The sequence below is a fragment of the Humulus lupulus genome, chromosome 9 (assembly GCF_963169125.1).
Source record: "Humulus lupulus chromosome 9, drHumLupu1.1, whole genome shotgun sequence".
Classification (NCBI taxonomy): domain Eukaryota; kingdom Viridiplantae; phylum Streptophyta; class Magnoliopsida; order Rosales; family Cannabaceae; genus Humulus; species Humulus lupulus.
The window spans coordinates 74,997,725-75,019,121 of record NC_084801.1 but is presented as its reverse complement, the minus strand read 5'-3'; positions in this window follow the sequence as shown (position 1 = coordinate 75,019,121).

Sequence of the window (21,397 nt, the reverse complement as noted above, 5' to 3'; positions counted from 1 at the left end):
GATCTCAAATAACATGGCTCTCTCCGCCACCCAAATACCACCATTTACATGAATTTCCAAAGTGAGGTACCCAACCTCTAACACTCACTAACACCGGTTGTCGTTGTCTTATCATTCCAAGTCAAACTCATAGATTTGTTAATCTCCTCATTCCCAAAACCCAAACTTTCCTCTCCAACCAGAGGTTAGCACTTCTTAAGCCTTCCAGTTACTGTTCTTTATCTGTCTGTATCCCTATACTGTACCAATACCATTTATTCATATGCTCGCGGACATCTCCAAACTTTCAGGGTAGATGGAGATTCCAACCCCAATTATCATCTGCAACTTTCCTGTATTACGATACCAGGTCTACTTAACCGTCCCGGATGCAAACAATTTGAGCTCATCTGCCACTGCTGACTAAACTTCTCTACCTTGAGGTTCACACTCCGAACCAAACCGCATCCAGGTCCAAAGATCACAATATTCATACACACATAAAGCATATTAAGCCAAATCCACAATATCAAACATTTAGCTACCCAATTATACCACAACTAAGTATACTCATGCTTCACTATGCCTTCTATAGGCCAATAAACAGATATTACATATGATTACAATTTAGGCAGTTAACCACACACGCTCCATATGCAAACCATTATCCCAATATTCACCCACATGTATTAGCAACACTATTCAGCATACCCTAATCTTATCCTGCAATAAGCAATAGTCAAGGGCCAGGCCCTATCAGTATCTCATGCATATGTTAATTCATTCATCATGCTCTATATACAAGATAAGCAGGCAAACCGAGCATTCAGATATGTATTCAAACATATTAACCAATCTTACCAACCAACCCTGAGTTAAGCCTGTCACTGACTGCGTGTGTACATGTTCGGTCAATCTCCAGAACCAATAACCTTGGCTCGCTCTGATACCAAGTTGTAATGCCCTACTTCATTAGAGTCGTTACCAAGTGAGTTTAAAAATGTGCTTTCATCTCGCTAATCGAGGTTTTAGATCAAACAGTGTAATTAAGCTGTAAACAAAGAGAAAACCTTAAAAATATTAAATTCCATAGAGAATCGTAAAAGGTTTACACCTGGGATCCCAAAATACAGTTTAGAAATGTTTACAACATATTAATTAAACTAAATCGACTAAACGACAAAATCAGAGTTTATTTACAAGCATCTTCCAAAAACCTCTGGCCGTGGCGGCCAGGCTGGCCGAACATGTACACGCCGCCTCACGCCTGCTGTACTCATGGTTGGTTGATCACCTCTGTACCCTTTACCTACACCACAGAGCATCTGTGAGCCGAAGCCCAGCAAGAGAACCCACAAGCAGATAACATATGCATCACATATATCGAACATATAAACATGACACTAATGGCTAAACACGTACGACCTAGCCGTCCCAGGCATTTACCAAGCCCTGGGTCTGCGGACCATGCCGTGAGGATATCCCATGTATCCTTCTGGGGACTCGCCCTGGCTACTCGCACTCCACGTGCTCAGTGCTGCTTCCGGCCCCTTTGCCGTTCTCGACCTTGCACTCATTGTGCCCAACGCCGTTCTCGGCCCTTCGCCGTTCTTGGTCTACACCGTTCCCGGCCTAAGCCGACCATTCACATCATAATTCACAAAGCATAACAAGCATACATAGAGTTCTAACATAATCAGATAAAGGGCTACGCCCCACAGTTCTAACAAATTGGGCTCGACCCTGCATATTAATCCATTCAATCACACTGGGCTCAGCCCTGCATATCAGTTCATTCAAACACATTGGGCTCAGCCCTGCACACAAGCTCTATGGGTACAAGGGTTCTCTTACCTGAGTTCCGAGCTTTCCGAGCACCGATGTCCCGAGCACAGTCCTCAAACTGGAGCCTCGTCGAAATCCCTAGTCACAACACATTACCAATATTCAGTCATCAAGTTCTAATCCAATGACTAACCTCAAACCATAACCCTAACCTCCGAGACCTTGAATTCTACCAATCCGAATGATAAAATCCATCCCAAGCCTTACCCTTTAAGTTCCCAAGTCAAAAATATCATTAAAATCCTCACTGACACTAAGGGCCGCGGCCCCTCCCACTAGAGCCGCGGCTAGCCTCAAAACAGAGGCTAGCTCTCCACTGACCACCACGCGGGCCGCGGTGCGCCCCACAAGCGCCGCGACGCGCTCGAATTCCCTCAGCCTCCCATGGCTGCACGCGCATGCAGGCCGCGGCACACCCCTCCTAGGGCCGCGGCGCTCCCCGCTGAACCCAGAATTCTTCATCAATTTCCTCCCTTTTCTTCAAGCTAACCCCAACAAAACTCACCTATCTAACCAAGATATTAAACACATACTTTAGCCCAGCAATAACTCAGTAGCAACATCATAATCCATCAAAGTCTACTACAAGAACCCAACTAAAATACTCAAGAACACATCAAACTTAACTAGCATGCACTCCTACAAACCAGCAGCAAACTATAGCATAAACCTATAATTAAAACTTACCCTCTTGCTGAACTCAATCCTTGATGTTGATCCTCATTTCCCCAAGCTTCAAGCTCCTGAGTTTCCTCAGCCCAAATCCTTGCTTAAGTTAGCTTTCTCCAAGTTTCCCTTTTGTTGTTCCTTAGAGAGTGAAAGAGAGAGGTGAAAATAGTGAGAGTTCTATCCTTAGCTGAAATTAGAGGTATAAGTCGATTTCCCAAGGCTTCCAATTAATTCCCCCTTTTTGTTTTATTTAACTTAAATCTAAAGGGTTACCTCAAGGCTCGGGGTACCAAAACGTCCCCGAGGACAAAATGGTAAAATTCCCCAATATACCCGCCTAGACATTCTATCCTCGAATATATCTCCAAATATTTATTTTCATGTCCCAATAATCCCATAACATACCTAGTACCCAAATTATCCCTCGACTCGCCCCAAGTCAGAATCTCAACCCCGTTGTGACCCTCTGGCTAACCGCTCCCCAGGACTATCTCGGATCGTGCTGCACAGACATTTCACATATATAACATATATCACATTCACGCCCCCAATACCCAGTCAGGGCCCACATGCACATTTAATTCACCAAACATGCACTATCATATATTCACATTAATCCACCCATAACACATTAAAGCGTAATAAATCACTTATTGCCCTCCAGGCACACTAATCAAGGCCTTAAGCCCGATTAGCAAATTCGGGTCGTTACATTCTTGGTGGATGGTCAATTACAGGAGGGTTGAGAGAATGTCTTAGCAGGAGTAGCTAAGGATTATTCTATTTCTAAGGTTGGTTTGCTACGATATCAGGGTCGGATTTGTGTTTCGACTGATGTGGGGATCAGACGAGAGACATTAGATGAAACACATACTACCTCGTATTCACTTCATACTACCTCGTATTCACTTCATACAGGTACCACGAAGATGTATCGGGATCTACAGACGTTTTATTGGTGGCTCGGGATGAAGAAGGATGTAACACCCCACGTCACTATGGCTGCTTCCTAGAATGATGACTAGACCTACAAACCAACACTAGTCTTTTCAGTGTGCTTTGTCCTTACTCGCTTGCTTTCTGGGAAAAATTCCCAGGTGGTCACCCATCATGAGACTACTCCAAGTCAAGCACGCTTAACTTTTGAGTTCTTAAGTGACGGGCTACCGAAAAGAAGATGCATCTTCTTTGCATAGGTAGTACCCATCAATCCATTTAAGCATTCTTCAACTGTGTAGTCCCATACCTACATAGTCTTAGAATCACCATACTTGACCTTCCCCAGGCGATTTGGGATTGCACAGTTTTTTACCCGGTCTTTTCCCCTGCGGATCACGGGATTTTGACTGTCACAATCACCCCCCCTTAGGGGCCCGAAGTCCCCGTTGGCCACACTTCTGGCTTGGTCAAGGCTTTGATACCATTTGTAACGCCCCACGTCACTATGGATGCTCTTGGAATGATGACTAGCCCTACAAACCAACATGAGTCTTTTCAGCGTTCTTTTGTCCTCACTAGCATGCTTCATGGGAAAACTTCCCAGGAGGTCACCCATCATGAGACTACTCCAAGTCATGCATGCTTAACTTTCAGGTTCTCAAGTGATGGGCTACCGAAAAGAAGATGCATCTTGTTGGCATAGGTTGTACCTATCAATCTATTTAAGCCCTCTTAAACTATGTAGTCCCATACCTACATAGTCTTAGAATTACCACACTTGACCTTCCCCAAGCGATGTGGGAATGCATAGTTTTTTACCCGGTCTTTCCTCCTGCAGATCATGGGATTCTGACTGTCACAAAGGATGTGGTGGAGTACATGGTCAGGTGTTTGACTTGTCAGCAGGTGAAAGTTGAGCATCAGGGACCAGCGGGGTTGCTTCAGCCTTTGGGTATTCCTGAGTGGAAATGGGAGGATATTACGATGGAATTTGTGGGAGGTTTACCCAGGACAGTGGGACTTCATGACTCAGTGTGGGTGATAGTGGACAGATACACCAAGTCATCTCATTTTCTTCTAGTGAAGATGACATATACGGTGGATCAGTATGCATAGTTGTATGTGAGGGAGATCATACGTCTCCATGGGGTTCCTAAGTCTATAATTTCAGACCGCGATCCTATCATTACCTCCAAGTTTTGGGGTAGTTTCCAGAAGGCTATGAGGACTCAGTTTAAGTTCCGTAACACCTTCCATCCTCAGACTGATGGACAATCTAAGAGGACGATTCAGGTGTTGGAGGATATGCTTAGGGCATGTGTGATCAACTTTGAGGGATCTTGGAGTAAGTATCTCCCGTTGGTTGAGTTCTCATACAAGAACAATTATCAATCAACGATTGGACTGGATCCATATAAGATTTTATATGGGAGGAAATGTAGATCACCCATTCATTGGGATGAGATGGGTGAGACGAAGTATTTGGGGTCGGACATGGTTCGGAAGATTAATGAAGCTGTTGAGAAGATCCGTGCTAGGATGCTTGCTTCACAGAGCAGACAAAAAAGATACGCTGATCCTAAGCGTTGGGACGTGGAGTTCCAGGTTGGGAACCACATGTTTCTGCGAGTTTCACCATCCCGTGAACTACCCCCTGTCCGGGATAGATAATGGGTATCCTCACCCACTGACCGAGGTGTCCCGCTCTTGCCAGGGACTTGATCTCATCCTTCAGCTGAAGGCACTCATTCGTGGTGTGCCCCACGTCTCCGTGGAACTCACACCTCTTATTGGAGTCTCGCGGACGCCTTCCTCCGTGAGACACTTTCGGGGGCGTCCTGTAGTTGACCATATTACAGGTCGCCCGATAGACATTCTCTCGCGAGTCTATCAAACTGGTATATTCCGTGAACTTGGGCTCATAGTCCTTTCGGGGTTTCTTTGAATGGTCTCCCCGGTTGGAGTTTCTTCCGCTTCGTTTGCTCCGCGATTGGCTCAAATTTCGTTCTGGGGCATCCGCTTGCGGCTGCGGCATGCCAGGAGCGATACTACATCCGGTTTGTACTGCTCCGTACCCAGAGAAATGGGTTTGACTTGGCGTCTGAGCAGACGCGGAAGGCCCATACACACTTGGAGTGAATCGGGCTCCTGGAAGCGTGAGGGCTGGTGCGGGAGCTTGCGAAGCAAAGCTCGGCGCAGTCACGGAAGGGGTTGGAGCCGGGGGAACTCCAAAGGCCTGCTGGTAGGCATCCTCAAGGTTGATGATTCCCTGAGCTTTTGACATGAATTCGGACAGTGTTTCTGCCCGTCTCCTTTGCATTTCCCCCCATAGCAGGGAGCCGACAGTAAGGCCCGATTGAAGGGTGATCAGCTTCATGTCATCGCTGACCTTGGTTTTTGCAGCAGCTTCCATCATTCTCTGAATGAAAGCTTTGAGGTTCTCAGTAGGTTGCTGCTTGATGTTGGTTAGGGAACCAACCTCCATGTCGTGGTCGCGGGCAGCAATAAACTGCCTCCTAAACGCGGACTGTAGCTCCTTCCAACTGTGGATTGATCCGGGAGCTAATCTTTTCCACCAGTCCTCCGCGGACTTGGTGAGGGTGAGTGAGAAGCACATGCATTTGGCGTCCTCACTGACACGCGCCACTTGCATCATTTTATTGTATTTAGCTAGGTGGGTACGCGGGTCTGTCCTCCCATCATATAATTCTATGTGAGGCATTTTGAAGTTATCCGGGAGGGACGTTTCCGCGATCCTCCTAATACATGGTTCCGGGTCTTCCTCCTCAGAATCTGACAGGGCCCCGCTTTGCTTCCGGACCAGCTTGGTCAAGGCAGTAATCTGTTCCTCGAGCCTCTTCGTATCACTTTCCGGGAGGTCACGTCCCCGGAGCTTGTCATTAATATGATTTCGGAGGTCATCTCCGCGAGGCCGGGCCTTTTCCCCTTTGGCCTTTTCATACTTGGCCTCCAACCTTCTTCTTAGGTCCACCGTGGACCAGCTATCTTCGGAGTGCGAGTTCGCAGCCCGACCGTCCTGATTGACGGAATCACTGGGGCGGTTGTTCCTTCCCCTAGGCCTGGGTGCCTTAGCACCGGGCCCTTTAGGCACAGAGTGCCCCCTTGGGGCTGAAGGACGTCTGGGCTTAGGAGCGCTAGAGACCTTCTGCGCGCGGGGGGGGGCAGTCAGCCTGGTGATTCACGCCTTTAGGAGGTGCAGGGGCGTCAGCGCGCACAGGCTCTCCAACTTTTTCTTTGCCCTTGTGAGGGGCGGCTTTGGATGGTCCAGCAGCGGCTGGATCCGGCATGGGGGCATCAGCACCACCTCGAACAGAGGCATCCTCGTCCGAGTCGCCTAGATCTCCGAACTTACTTTGGAGGCGTTCCATCATGCGTTGCATTCTTTCGGAGACGCGCTCCTGCTCAGCAAGCTTGGCCTTAGTGGCCACCAGTTCTTCGGCTACTTGGACCAGTTCTGGGTCCTTCTCATAGTAGCAGCCGTCCTTGTAATAACCGTCTTGGACATACTCTTCTTCGTCTTCTAAGTATGTTGTATCTTCGGTACTGACCTGATCCTGGCGGGATGTCGGGTCTTCACCTTGGTAGTCTAAGGGTTCGCTTTGCACCACATCTTCCATCATGGTATCGGGGTTGACCGTAGCATTTTTGTCCACAGCGGATTTTCTCGTAGTCACCATCTCTTTAGTACGAAGTGAATACAAAAAACGTACACAGACAAAGAGCTGACTAACAACTTCCTACAGCTCTCAACGAAAGCACCAAAATGTTTACCGAGTTTTTCGGAAACGAATAACTAACAGAATAATAAAAAGATAAGAACTGTAGAAATGCTGAAATGTAACTAAACAAACAGTGTTTTTACGTGGTTCAGGCGTTAACAAGCCCTAGTCCACGAGTCGATGTTATTATACTTGGAAAAGGTTACAGTAAGATGGCTGGTGCACAAGAACTTCACACACTCACAGTGTTTCTCTCGGGTTTTCTTGAAGAAGATGAAGCTAGAGAGATTTTGGTAGAGTTTTTGCTATGTGATTTGTTGGTCGTCCCTCTTCTTGTAAAATGAAGGGGTCTTTATAGCTAGGGTTTCGGATTAGGGTTTTTCTCTACGTACATGAGTCTTAATTACACCAGCCATAAATAGGGGATACAATTACTGTAGTAGCATGGCTACAAGACTCTATGTGGGTATATTTACGTGAAAGTATGGGGAACACACAAAGTCAGCCGTCTTTTCCAAGTTGTCAGCGGAACAGTAGGCGAAAAGGTACCCTTAGGCGTGCTGGGATGTGTGCGGCTTTGACCTGACGGGCGTGTCAGGCGGGATCCTGTGTCAGACGGATATCATTCCAAATATGCCTTCTCCCGGACTCGACCGTTCGATTTTGTTCTGTGCGAGGCACGGAACTGTTTCCGCGGAGACCACTCGAAGAGCCTCTCCTGGAAGGGGCTTCCCCGAGGGGTATCCTTCGGGAGTCCGGGAGAGTCGACGAGTTGCCGTGTTGAGCTTGGAAGAGTAATCCGGATACTAAACAGGAGAGGCGAAGCCTTTCTGTCCATCCGCGAGCTCTGGTCACCTACCGTGAAAGACATCGATAATTCTGCTTCCCCGAGGTCATCAATCTAAACGCTATCCGGAAATCTAGATAACAGATACAGATGCAGGTATAGATGCATATACAGATAGAAATAAGCACAGTTCAGACAATACAAGTATGCATACATATAATTCATGGTATCTTAACTAATCAAGCACAAACACAATAATAACCACGCTCGTTAACGAGGTCGAGCCTGTAACACCCCAAGTTGCTAATAAGGTTTAAGACCTTGTTTAGCGTGCCTGGAGGGCAATAAATGAATTAACATGTTAATATATGAATTTGAATGATTATGTGATTAGTAATGCATGTTTAGGTGGTATATAGATACATGTGGGCCCTGTTTGTATGTTAGGTGTAAACTGTTAATTTTAGCCCGTTGAGGGCATAAATGTGATATTTGTATTATGTGATTTGTACCACGTGACTGTGGTGTTTTTATTGTGATGCACGCGTCGAGACGGTCCTAGTGAGCTAATTAGTCTAAAAGTCACAACGAGATTTTGTACCCGGCTCGGGAGGAGCCTAAGGGTACTTTGGGAATCTTATAAGTTGAGTTGAGAATGAGTGGTTATGGTTATTGGTGTTTGAGTAACCTGAGTAGCCATTAGTTACTGCTGAGGGTAACAAACTTAGATGGAAATTGGTAAAATTGTAATATAGGTGAAAGGACAAGAGTGCCCTTGAGGTTTAGTTAGGAAAGGATTACTATGAAGGGGTAGAATGGTCATTTGGCAGAGGGTTTAGAAAAATTTCAGCTGGGATATAGGGGTACTCAGTTTAGACACTTAGTCATATTATGGGTTTTGTTAAAAATTGAGAGAAGAAAAGCTAGAGGGAAATCTAGGGCAAGAAGAAGAAGAGTAGAAGGAGCTGAAGTAGGAATTTAGGAGGAGAATCAAAGAAGCTTAAGGTTGAATTCTCCACTTGAGGTAAGGATTTTATGCAATTTTAAGGTTTGTTTCTGTTTTGGTTTAAGGAATTGAAGCATGGATTAAGTTTTGAGCTATGGGTTTAAATTTTCTAAAGTTGAAATCAAAGGTGTGGATTTTTGGGTGTGATTGTGTTTTTGATCTTGATACTAGTGTTTATAGGTTGTTAGATGTCTCATTTGAAGTTTCAAATTGGTGTTGGGGTCTGGGTGTGTGTTTGGGTTGGTTTAGAGGTGTTTTGGTTCGGGAAATTGCAGAAGAAAAACCCAGAATTCTGGTTTCGCATAGGAGCACCGCGACCCTGTTCTTCGGCACCGCGGCGCGAGGCTAAGTCAAGGGGGGAGCTTTCTGACTTTTCTGGGCGCCGCGGCCCTCACGGGTAGCGCCGCAGTGCTAGGCTATTTTCAGGATGGGAAAATTTGCATTTTTGGGCATTTGTTCCAGGGGCTCTGGGATGTTTCTGATGCATTGTTTTAGGAATTTGGAGGTCCCAAGAGTGCGGGATTGGTCCCGGAAAGTGGTTTTGGATTGGTTAGTATTAAAGAGTGTTTTATTTGTGTTGCGACTAGGGTTTTGGCAAGGCTCAAGTTAAAGGACCGTGCTCGCGTCTTTGGTGCACTGTGAGGCTCGGGATACAGGTAAGAAACTGTAGCACCCATAGGACAGGGCATGGGCCCATAGTGTTATTGTAGGGCACGGCCCTAGATTGCATTGCATGCTAAGGTGTAAACTTAATTGAATTATTATATGTTTGAATGTTATTTCAAGTTGTACTATATGTGTTTATAGTAGAACGAACGGCAAGGGATCCGAGAACGGCAAAGAGCCAAGAACGGCGAAGGCCGAGAACGGCAGCGAGGCCGGAAGTAACATTTATCACATGGAGTGCTTATAGTCAGGGTGGGACCCAAATGGACACATGGAATATCCTTACGGCGAGGACCGAGACCCCAGGCTTTGGTAATGCTTCTGGGGCGGCATGGCCGTGTTTGTTTAGCCTGATGGACTACTTGATTATCTGTGGATTATCTGATATGTTAACTATATATTATGCATGAGTTATATACTGTTTGAGTTTTCTTGCTGGGCTTCGGCTCACGGGTGCTCTGTGTTGCAAGTAAGGGCAAAGATAAAGCCAACCAGCCATGAGTATGGAGAGCGTGAGGGCGGCGTGTACATGTTTGGCCTGCCCGACTGCTTTGGTTGGGGGCATTTTGAAAAATGGTTGTATTAACCTGTTCTTTTGATGGATAATCGATTGTAAATCTATTTTTGATTTGTAAATATTTTGTAAACCTTATTTTTGGGATCCCAGATGTTGATACTTAAAGTTTTCAATGAAACTAAGCATTTTCAAAGATTACAGCTTTAATGTTTGTTTAGTCACACTTTTGGTCTTAAAAACCTCGTCGAGCGAGTTAGTTGCACATTTTAGTCTTTAAACTCACTTAGTAACGACTCTAAGGTGGTAGGGCATTACAACTTGGTATCAAAGCGAGCCAAGGTTTATTGGTTCTGGAGATTGACCGAACATGTACGTACGCTGCCATTGAAAAGCTCGACTCAGGGTTGATTGGTAAGGTTGATTAATGTACTTGAATATGTGTTTGAATGCCTTGTTTGCCTGGTTAGATTATAATGAGCATGATGTCAGGGCAAGGCCCGTATATGCTATCTGTATGTTATTTGGATGGTTGATCTTGGTTTGTTGTTAAGAATGAGAGGTGGAATTGGATCTTGTTATCATGCTTGATGAGCGGTGTCACTGATTCCAGGCATATAGTTGTAATGCCTCGGCAATCATCTAGACTCCGCGGCAATCGGGCCGAGGATAAAAATCAGGGGCAGGACCCTCCACCTGCCCCACAAAACTGGCAACAGATATTAGCCAAAATGGAGGCTAGATTGAAGAAAATTGAAGATGAGCTTAGTCAGTTGAGGCAGCAGACTCCTCCACAAGTTACCGGGTTACCACTACAGTAGAGTGTAGCGCCAGCTTCGGTTCAACCTGTGGTTGAGAACAGGTTGGAACCTCTGTATGAAAGATTCAGAAAACAGCAACCTCCTACCTTTGAGGGTAGATCCGACCCACTGCGGGCCGAGCAGTGGATGAATATGATTACCGTGATTTTGGATTTCATGAGGGTTGAAGGAAAGGAAAGAGTTGATTGTGCCAGCTATATGCTTAGAGAGGATGCACGAATTTGGTGGGATGTGGTGAGGCAGCGAAGGAATACTGCAACTATGACTTGGGAAGAATTTAAGAGCATTTTTAATGAGAAATATTACAGCGTTGCAGTTCGAGCAGCGAAGGTTGACGAGTTTATCAACCTGACTCAGGGCAGGTTATCAGTCACTGAGTACGCCCTGAGATTTGACAGATTGGCGAAGTTTGCGCCAGATTTAGTGCCGAATGATACGGCCAGGAGAGATAAGTTTATACGGGGGTTGAATGTGATGATCGCCCGTGATGTGAGTATTACTGTAAATCTGGAGACTACTACTTATGCGCAAGTAGTGGATAAGGCCCTTACTGCAGAGAGGGCTGAGGATCAGATATAGAAAGTAGCGCTTCTAGGCGAGATAACAGGAGGACGGTGCCTCCTTCTTCTTGGCCTAGTCGGGGCAGTGGCCCCAGCGAGCTGAAAAGAAGAGTTCTAGATTCATTTGTTCCTTATGGTTTTGATAGGAGGGTGCGCAGTTCTATTGGTGGCCGTCAGGGCGGGAGTGACAATTGGAGGAGCTTTCCGGTGTGTCCTCGGTACAGGCGGTGACATCAGGGTAAGTGCCGGATCAGGGCATGTTTTATTTGTGGGAGTGCCAGCCATCTGAAGAAAGACTACCCACAAGCTAAGAAAGAGGAGCCAAAGCAGGGAGACATCCTCGCTCCTGCTAGGGTATTCACTTTGACTCAGACTGAGGCGGAGGCTAGTCCCTCAGTTGTGATAGGTCAGATTTTTAGCGCTGGTTCTTTATATACTGCATTGATTGATTCTGGGGCTACTCACTCATTTGTTTATGCTAGGGTGATTGATCAGCTTTGTAGACCTAGTATTTTGCATGCTAGGGGTTTTCATACTTTATTGCCAACAGGGGAACTGGTAGTCTCTAGGAGATGGGTTAGAGCATTACCAGTAGTGATAGATGGTAGGGAATTGTTTGTTGACCTGGTTGAACTAGATATGGACGATTTTGACATGATATTAGGGATGGATTGGTTAACAAGGTATGGAGCAACAATTGACTGTAAGCAACGAATGGTGACTTTTGAACTAGAAGGCAAGGTACCCTTTGTATTTGTGGGGATGGTGAGTGGACCGCGGGTGCCTATGATCTCAGCACTGAAGGCTAGAGACCTTGTGCAGGAAGGTTGCATAGGATTCCTAGCGAGTGTTGTAGATTCCTCTAAGGTTGTAGCAGTGGGACCGAATGAGACTAGAGTGGTCTGTGAGTTCCCAGACTTGTTTCCAACAAACTTGCCAGGATTGCCGCCACAGCAGGAGATTGAGTTCGTCATAGAGTTAATACCGTGAGCAGAGCCCGTGTCCAAGGCACCTTACAGAATGGCTCCGACAGAGTTAAAGGAATTGAAGATTTAGTTACAGGTGCTACTGGATTTTGGGTTTATCAGATTGAGTTTCTCGCCATGGGGTGCTCCAGTGTTATTTGTTTAGAAAAAGGATGGATCGCTCAGGATGTCCATTGACTACAGAGAATTGAATAAGTTGACCATCAAGAACAAGTATCCATTGCCTAGGATCGATGATTTATTTGATCAGCTACAAGGGAGTACAGTGTTTTCAAAGATTGATCTCCGGTCAGGTTATTATCAGCTGAGGATCAAAGAAGAGGACATACCAAAGACTGCTTTTCGGACGAGGTATGGGCATTATGAATTCCTGGTTATGTCCTTTGGATTAACTAATGCCCCAGCAGCTTTTATGGATATGATGAATAGGATTTTCAAGGATTATCTGGATAAGTTTGTGATTGTATTTATTGATGATATCCTAGTGTACTCCCAGTCAGAGACAGAGCATGAACATCATCTGCACCTGATGTTGTAGCGGCTAAGAGAGCATAAGTTATATGCTAAGTTTAGCAAGTGCGAGTTCTGGTTATTGCAAGTTCCATTTCTGGGCCATATTATCAGTAAGGATGGGTTATTGGTCGACCCAAGTAAGATAGAGGCCTAAAACAAAGGAGTCGCGACCCACCCAAAGTTAGAGAGCTGAAGCTCTCCCCTGCTTCAACCTGCGCCGTGCCATCCCCTAGATCCAAAGTTATCTTGACGTCACGGGCAATCATGACATTCAATCCCCTCACAAACTGATCTCTTCGTGCCATGTAAGTTAGCACCAAATCCGGCGCGAACTTCGTTAATCGGTCAAACTTAAAGATATTCTCAGTAACCGTCATCAAGTTTTGAGTCAGGTTGGTAAACTCATCAACCTTCGTAGCTCGGACTGCGACACTATAATACTTTTCATTGAAAATGTTTATGAACTCTTCCCAGGTCATAACCGCAATATTCCTTCTCCGAGACACAACATCCCACCAGATGCAGGCATCTTCTCTCAACATGTAGCTGGCGCAAACGACCCTCTCATTTCTTTCCTCCCTCATGAAATCCAAGTTGGAAGAAATCATGTTCATCTACTGCTCTGCCCGCAAGGGGTCTGGACCACCATTGAAGATGGGAGGATGCTGCTTCCTGAACCTCTCATACAAAGGTTCCCATCTATTCTTCACAGCAGGCTGAGCTGGCACTGGTGCCACATCCTCTGGAACCAGTAACCCAATGCCGTGAGGAGGGGCCTGTTGCCTCAAGTTTCGAAGCTCTTCTTTTGCCCGATGAAGTCTAGATTCCAACTTGGCAAAAAAATGTTGCCAATTTGGTGGGGAAGGTGGAGGGTCCTGACTCTGGTTATCATCCTCAGCCATATAACTACAGAGTCTGATTGATCGCCAAGGCATCACTATAATATGCCTGCAATCAATGACGTCGCTTATCGGGCATGATAACAACATCGAAAACCACCTCCCAATCTCATCAACCAATCACAATCAACAAATCCACATATCACAAGCAACATACAACAATCAAGGGGGCCATGCCCTAGCATCAAGCATATACCAACTCATTCATCATGCTCTATGTAAATACTCAGGCAAACAAGGCATTTTAATAATCAATTAAACATATAATTCAATAATTACCAACCAACCCTGAGTCGAGCTTGTCACTGGCAGCGAGCATACATGTTCGGTCAATCTCTAGGAACCATAAACCATGGCTCGCTCTGATACCAAGTTGTAACACCCTACTTCCTTAGATACATGTTCGGTCAATCTCTAGGAACCATAAACCATGGCTCACTCTGATACCAAGTTGTAACACCCTACTTCCTTAGAGTCATTACTAAGTGAGTTAAAAATGTGCCATTAGCTCGCTAATCGAGGTTTTAGGTTAAAAGTGTAGCTAAACAGTAACAAAATTCATTTAAAGGCATTTGATATAAAAATGTGGTCATTCATTGAAATTGTAAAGGTTTATACATTTGGGATTCTAAATACTACTGAGAAAATACTTTTTATCTCAAAATACATTTATGGTCGACTTAGGTGACAAATGTACCAATACATTACATCTTCCCAAATTAACCTTGGTCGTGGCAGCCAGGTATGCCGATCATGTACCAATCAATCCATGCTCTCCGTACTCATGGTTGGTCGACCTTTCCCTGTCCCTTACCTGCACCATAGAGCACCCATCAGCCAAAGCCCAACAAGAAAACTCAACAAAAAACAAACAACATATGCATATCTATCAACAACATATAACAAAACAACCAACAAGCCAAACACATAACGAACATGTCGTTCCAGGCACTTTACCAGGCCCTCCGTTCGCAGTCTTCACCGACAGTGTGGCTCCAGCACCCTAGGAGGGTCTCGCCCTAACGGCCTGCACTCAGCGTGCTCAACGTCGTACCCGACCACATGCCGTACTCAGCTTCCTTCGCCATTACTGGCCTTCGCCGTTCACTCACAAACATGCATCATGATATTGCCCAATAAACTCCTAAGCGGTCGCAGTAGTAATCAGGCTATGTCGTATCAATAAAGAAGCAAACACAACTAATGATATGATTAGTAAATAAAAGATAAAAATAAAGTAAAATTGAAGAAATGGATTTTGTGAAATTAAAATGATAGATTAGAGAAAGCGATCAGATAAAGAGCATGGCAAGGTAAAGATGCAGAATTATAAAACCTATTTTAATATTGATATTAATTCAAAACATAGTTGCAATTCTACACCATTAATTGTAACTGGACGATGTATATTTTAAAAGCACAAAATAATTAATCTAGATTAAATTGAATCTAACTCCTAATTTCATAGTATATCATATTATATATCCAAGAGCGACAAAATACCACTGGGAGAATGTAGTAAAAGTCATACAATATAACAAATATACTAAAACAAATTAATAATCTAAGTAAAATAAGAAAAGCATGAATGCCCTTATGTAAAAGATGCTGTAACGACCCAAATTCGCTAATAAGGCTTAAGGGCCTTGATTAGTGTGCCTGGAGGGCATGATGGGATTTTGTGTGTGACTTTAATGAGTTAAATGCATGATTATGATTTAATGCATGTTATATGACTATTTGACTATTTGAGATGCATGACTAGGTGTATTACTATGCATGTAGACCTGATTGTCTTAGAAAGAGCATAATTGTAATTTGGCCATTTTGGGCATGACTGTGTTGATATCTTTGATCTGTGACTCGAGACGATCCTAGAATGAGCGGGTTAGCGGAAAAGTCAAAGCGGGAATTTATACCCAGCTTGGGTTAAGCCTGGGGAGTTTAAATGGGAATTTGGAAAATATATTGAGGTTAATCTTGATGATGAGGGATATATATTTGGTGATTAATCAGGTATTGGGTAACAAGCGGGAAATTATTAGAGACACTCGAGGAATTAGTGGGAATTGGGTAAAATGACTAACATGGCCCTACATGGACAAAAAGGTTTAGAATTAATAGGGAGGGCATTTTTGTCTTTAGGCTTTTTAGAGATAAGTTAAATGAAGCTTTATACTTGGTGGAATTGGTAGAAAAAGAGTTATAAGGCTGTAGAAAAGAAAGGAAAAAGGAAGAAAAAGAAAAGAGAGAAAATCTGTGTGGGTTTTCTTCAAAGGATCGGTTTGTGGTTCTCCCACCATTTCCCTTCATTTTTCTTGGAGCTAAGTTCAGTGGTGAGCTAGGGTAAGCTGAGCATCAAGGATCCTAAGCTAGACTTGAAGATTGGCAAGGGATTAGCAAGAACTCATCAAACATTTAGGTAAGTTTTTAGAAGTTTCAGTTTTAGGGTTTGGCTAGTTTGAGCTGTGTATTTAAGCTAAATAGATGGGGATTTTTGGGGAAATCAGGCCAAGGTTGAGAAGGAGCAAGCTAAGGAGGCCTAGGGTTCAACTCAAGGTCGAATTTTCATCCATGGTATGATTTCTAAGTCCTTAACTTTGATTTTTGACTAAATTTCTTGGTTTAGGGTTCATTATGGTAGATCTTGAGTTTTGGGTTACTTGAGCTTGGGTTATGAGTTCTTGGGATGCTTGGGATGATTGTGAGGTGTTTATAAGTTTGTTTTTGGGTTTGGGAAAGATTTGGACAAGTTTGGGGTTGAAATGGTTGAAAGAAATCGCAGAAAACGATTTTTGGTGTTGCCAGTCTGCAACTAGCGCTACAACGCTAGTCTTTGGGCGCTGTAGCGCTAGGCCCTGTTTCTGGGGATGTGTGGTTCTGCTTGTAGCGCTATAGCGCCCTCTTAAGAGTGCTGTAGCGCTGTACTGTTCACAGAAAGGGGTTTTTGGGCTTTTTTTGAGGGATTTTGACTAGGGTTCGGGGCTTGATTCCACCACCTTGTTTTGTGGATCTAGGACTTCCCGGGGGCTCGGGGTTGGTCCCGAGGCTAGGTTTTGGACTTGAGGTTTGGTAATGACTTTGGGTTATGAATTTTGTTTAGGTGAGCGCTAGGGCTCGAGTAGGATCGTGCTCGAGGAGTCAGGTGATCAAAGCTATCGAATTGAAAGGTAAGAAAACCGTAGTACCCGAGAACAGGGCATGGGCCCACAGTGTTATTGCAGGGCATGGCCCTAGATTGTATTACATGTGAATGTATATCCTTAAATGAATTATCATATGTTTGAATGATTATTTTGGAATGTACTATATATGTGATTATAATGAAATGAATGGCTAAGGCCGAGAGCGGCGAAGGCTGAGAACGGCCTTGGGACCGGAAGTGACACTTAGCACATGGAGTGCTTGTAGCCAGGGTGGGACCCAACAGATACATGAGTTATCCTTATGGTAAGGACCGAGACCCCAGGCTTTGGTAAGGCCTCTGGGGCGACATGGTCGTGCTTGTTCAGTCTGATGGTTTTCCTGTTTATCAGTTGATTATATGTCAGCTATATTCTATGCATATGTTATATACTGTTGAGTTTTCTTGTTGGGCTTCGGCTCACGGGTGCTCTGTGTGGCAGGTAAAAGCAAAGAGTCAGTCAACCGGCCATGAGTGTGGAGAGCGTGGGGGCGGCGCGTACATGTTCGGCCTGCCCGACTGCTTTGGTTGGGGGCGTTTTGAATATGGCTGTATTAACCTATTCTTTTGATAGTTAACCAAGTGTAAATCTATTTTTGAGTTGTAAATATTTTGTAAACCTTATCTTTGGGATCCCGGATGTTTGATACTTAATGTTTTCAATGAAACTAAACATTTTCAAAGAGTACAGCCTTAAACTCTGGTTTAGTAACACTTTTGGTTTTAGAGACCTCGTAGGGTCAGTTAGTTGCACAATTTGCATTTTAAACTCACTTAGTAACGGCTCTAAGGTAGTAGGGCGTTACAGATGCTAAATAATTTTAGAAAAGCAAATAGAAGATGATAAACAAAATAATTAATGTCATATTGAAATGAAGCATAAGAAGAATCAATATCACTATTGAGAATGAGAAGTACAACAACTATACTCTAACCTCACCAATATTCCTAAAATAGTTCATTCACTTTTGTCACCTAAAACAACCAAAACTAAGCTAGAAAGAAGAAATAAAATAAAATAACAAAGTGTCTTTTTTCCCATCTCAAATTTGATGATGTTACATTGGTTTTGATTCCCTATTTATAGAGAAAATTTGCTCCAAAGTTCGTATTTTTGTGCATTAGAAAGTGGAGATAAACTGGCTTTAAAATTTGATGCAAAATGGGTCAAGTGGGACACATGGCATGCATTAATTGGCTCTGGAAAATGTTCTTGTTGGAGTGGGGGGACACGGAGGCCACGTGTTGGCCTGTGAGACGAGCGTGGAAGAACGTGGCAGGCTGTAATGACCCAACTATTTCTAAGACCTTGGACCATTAAAACAACTAAACATAGCTACTACTTTGAATGGAACATACATAAGAAATATTCGTCACTTTATTAAAAACTCCAAAGTAAATATTCGAAGTACATAAATGTGCGGTATTGGATAACATTATTTTAAAATAAAACATAACTTTAAATTAAATGAAATTGTTTACAAAACTAAATGCGGAAAATAGATAAAAACATATTTTAAAAGACTAAAAATAACGTCGTCCTCGAATCGACACACAACCCATCCATTCCAATCAGCCTCAACACACATGCCAAGCTTCCAAGAATCCTTCTGCCTCCGTATCTATTTTCTTGCAGCACACTGAAAATAAAGGAGTGAGCCTAATGCCAAGCAAGGAAAATCTACTAATCAATCATATAACATAAAACATAAACATAAGAGTATATCAAAACATATACTATAAAATATATATCACAACTCTAACCCATATCAATGGTAAACATTGAGGTTTGCTAGCTAATCAACTATAAGCCTGAAAATATATTGAGGTTTGCTAGCTAAGAAACTATGAGCCCCAAGCAACATAAGAACATTGGGGTTTGCTAGCTAAGCAACTATAAGCCTCAAAATATATTGAGGTTTGCTAGGTAAGCAACTATGAGCCCCAGGCAACATAAAAACATCGGGGTTTGCTAGCTAAGCAACTATAAGCCTCAAAATACATTGAGGTTTGCTAGCTAAGAAACTATGAGCCCCAAAGACTACATGACGTATTCATATATATCATAACATATTATAACATAAACATATCATAACATATAAGCATATAAAAACTATCCTATTTTCCTTACCAAAAGCCAGGATATTTGAGAACAAGAATGGGATTAGAAATCTCATATAAACCAACAGTAGAAAAAGGTGAGAATCTCTAAGAATAGAGATGAATATGAAAACTAAACCATCAAGAAGAAACTTACCAAGAAGGACCTTAAGAGTCAAGAACTTAAATACCTAATCAACAATCATAAACAAGAGTTCGAATCTGAAAAAGAAACTAAAGAAAACTAAAAGATGATAAAGATCTGAACTTAAGGAATAGGAATACCTTGGTTAATCTTATAGATTGATCACACTATATCTCACTTCCCAAGTGATTAGAAAGCTTAGAATGATAAAGCTTTTATCCCAAACCCAAGTGTATCTCTCTATACTAACACTAGCACCTTGGAGGCTCTGATCAAGTACTTGAAGAATTAAGAAAATGGCTGAGCACTAGGTCCTATTTATAGAGTTTGAGGAGTAAAACTATCCTATTAAAAAAAATACTTAAATCCTTAAATAAACATGACTATGACAAGTGTCATGCTCGTAGTGGTTTTGGATGGTTCTAGAGTTTCTAGAACGTTCTTTTATAATTAAATCCTTATATAAACATGATTATGACAAGTGTCATGCTGTTAGTGGTTCTGGAAGGTTCTAGAGTTTCTAGATCTTTCTTTTATTTTGTAAAAAACACTCAATTTCATTCTAACTATAATCCAAATTTAAATTTAAATAAAATAGAATCCTAACTTCTAACTTCCATCTTCCTAAATCTTGTAACTTTAAACTCACCTATAGTAAAATCAACATAACTAGAGCTGTACGATTTTGATTTAGACCATCTTTATACCGTTAGAAAGTTAATTCAATTATCTACAACTTTCTAGAAATATTATTTTTAGAAATTCATAATATAACTAGGTCAAAAATAGGTCGGAATTACAGTACCCTAAAGTTACAAAAAATCTATTTAATTATCTAAATAACAACCTAATCGATAAATATCTTAACTAACCATAAAATAAAAAACTCTAATTTCCTACGATGATTTCGAATTTACTAAGCCCAAAATCTTATTGGGCTTTTGGGCTTTATGTAAGCTCGATCCATAACACTTTTTGATAATATCATAATTAATTTATTCTTATGCAATCGCCCCCTTTTCCACAAACAAGACTACTAATATCATAAACCTATACTATACTATAATAATCATAACTACTAAAAAAATTAAACCTTATGTTATAATTAATATTCTTAAACTATAGGTTAAACTTATAAAATTCATAACTATTGCTACGAGTTTCCAACTAAGTCCTAACTTGAACAAAAATCCACGGAATCTAACATACTACAAACTAATACTAACTACTACTACTACTACTACTACTACTACTACTACTACTACTATCTAGCTAGTTAAGTAAATATTATGGGACTCTACAATTCTCCCCCACTAAAAACAATTTCGTCCCCGAAATTTACTTATCAAACAATTCTGGATACCGGGCTATCATGTCTTCCTCCAACTCCCACGTTGCCACCCGTTCAGAACTATTACTCCGTAGGACCTTGACTATCGGAATACTCTTAGAACGTAATTCCTTCACCCCTCTATCTAGGATGCTAACCGGCCATTCCTCGTAACTGAAGTCTTTATGAAGTACTATCGTATCATACTTGAGGACGTGAGACGGGTCTGACACGTATCTACACAACATCGAGATGTGGAACACATTATGGCTATCTGCTAGAGCTGGCGGTAGGGCTAATCTATATGCAAATGTTCCCACCTTGTCCAATATCTCAAAAGGACCTATAAACTAGGGACTAAGCTTTCCTTTCTTCCCAAACCGCTTCAACCCTTTCATAGGAGATATCTTTAAGAAGACTTGATCTCCGACTTTGAATTCCACATCACGCCGCTTGGCGTCCACATAATTTTTCTGACGGCTCTGAGCAGTGAGCATACATTTTCTAATCAATGCTACTTCATCCTGAGCTTCTCTAATAGCTTCGGGTCCAAGAAGTTTCATTTCTCCTGCTTCGTCCCAATGTAACAGTGATCGACACCTCCTTCCATAGAGTAACCCATAAGGTGCCATCCCGATCGTTGACTGGTAGCTATTGTTGTAGGAGAATTCTATCAGCGGAAAATACTTACTCCGTGATCCTCTATCAGACACT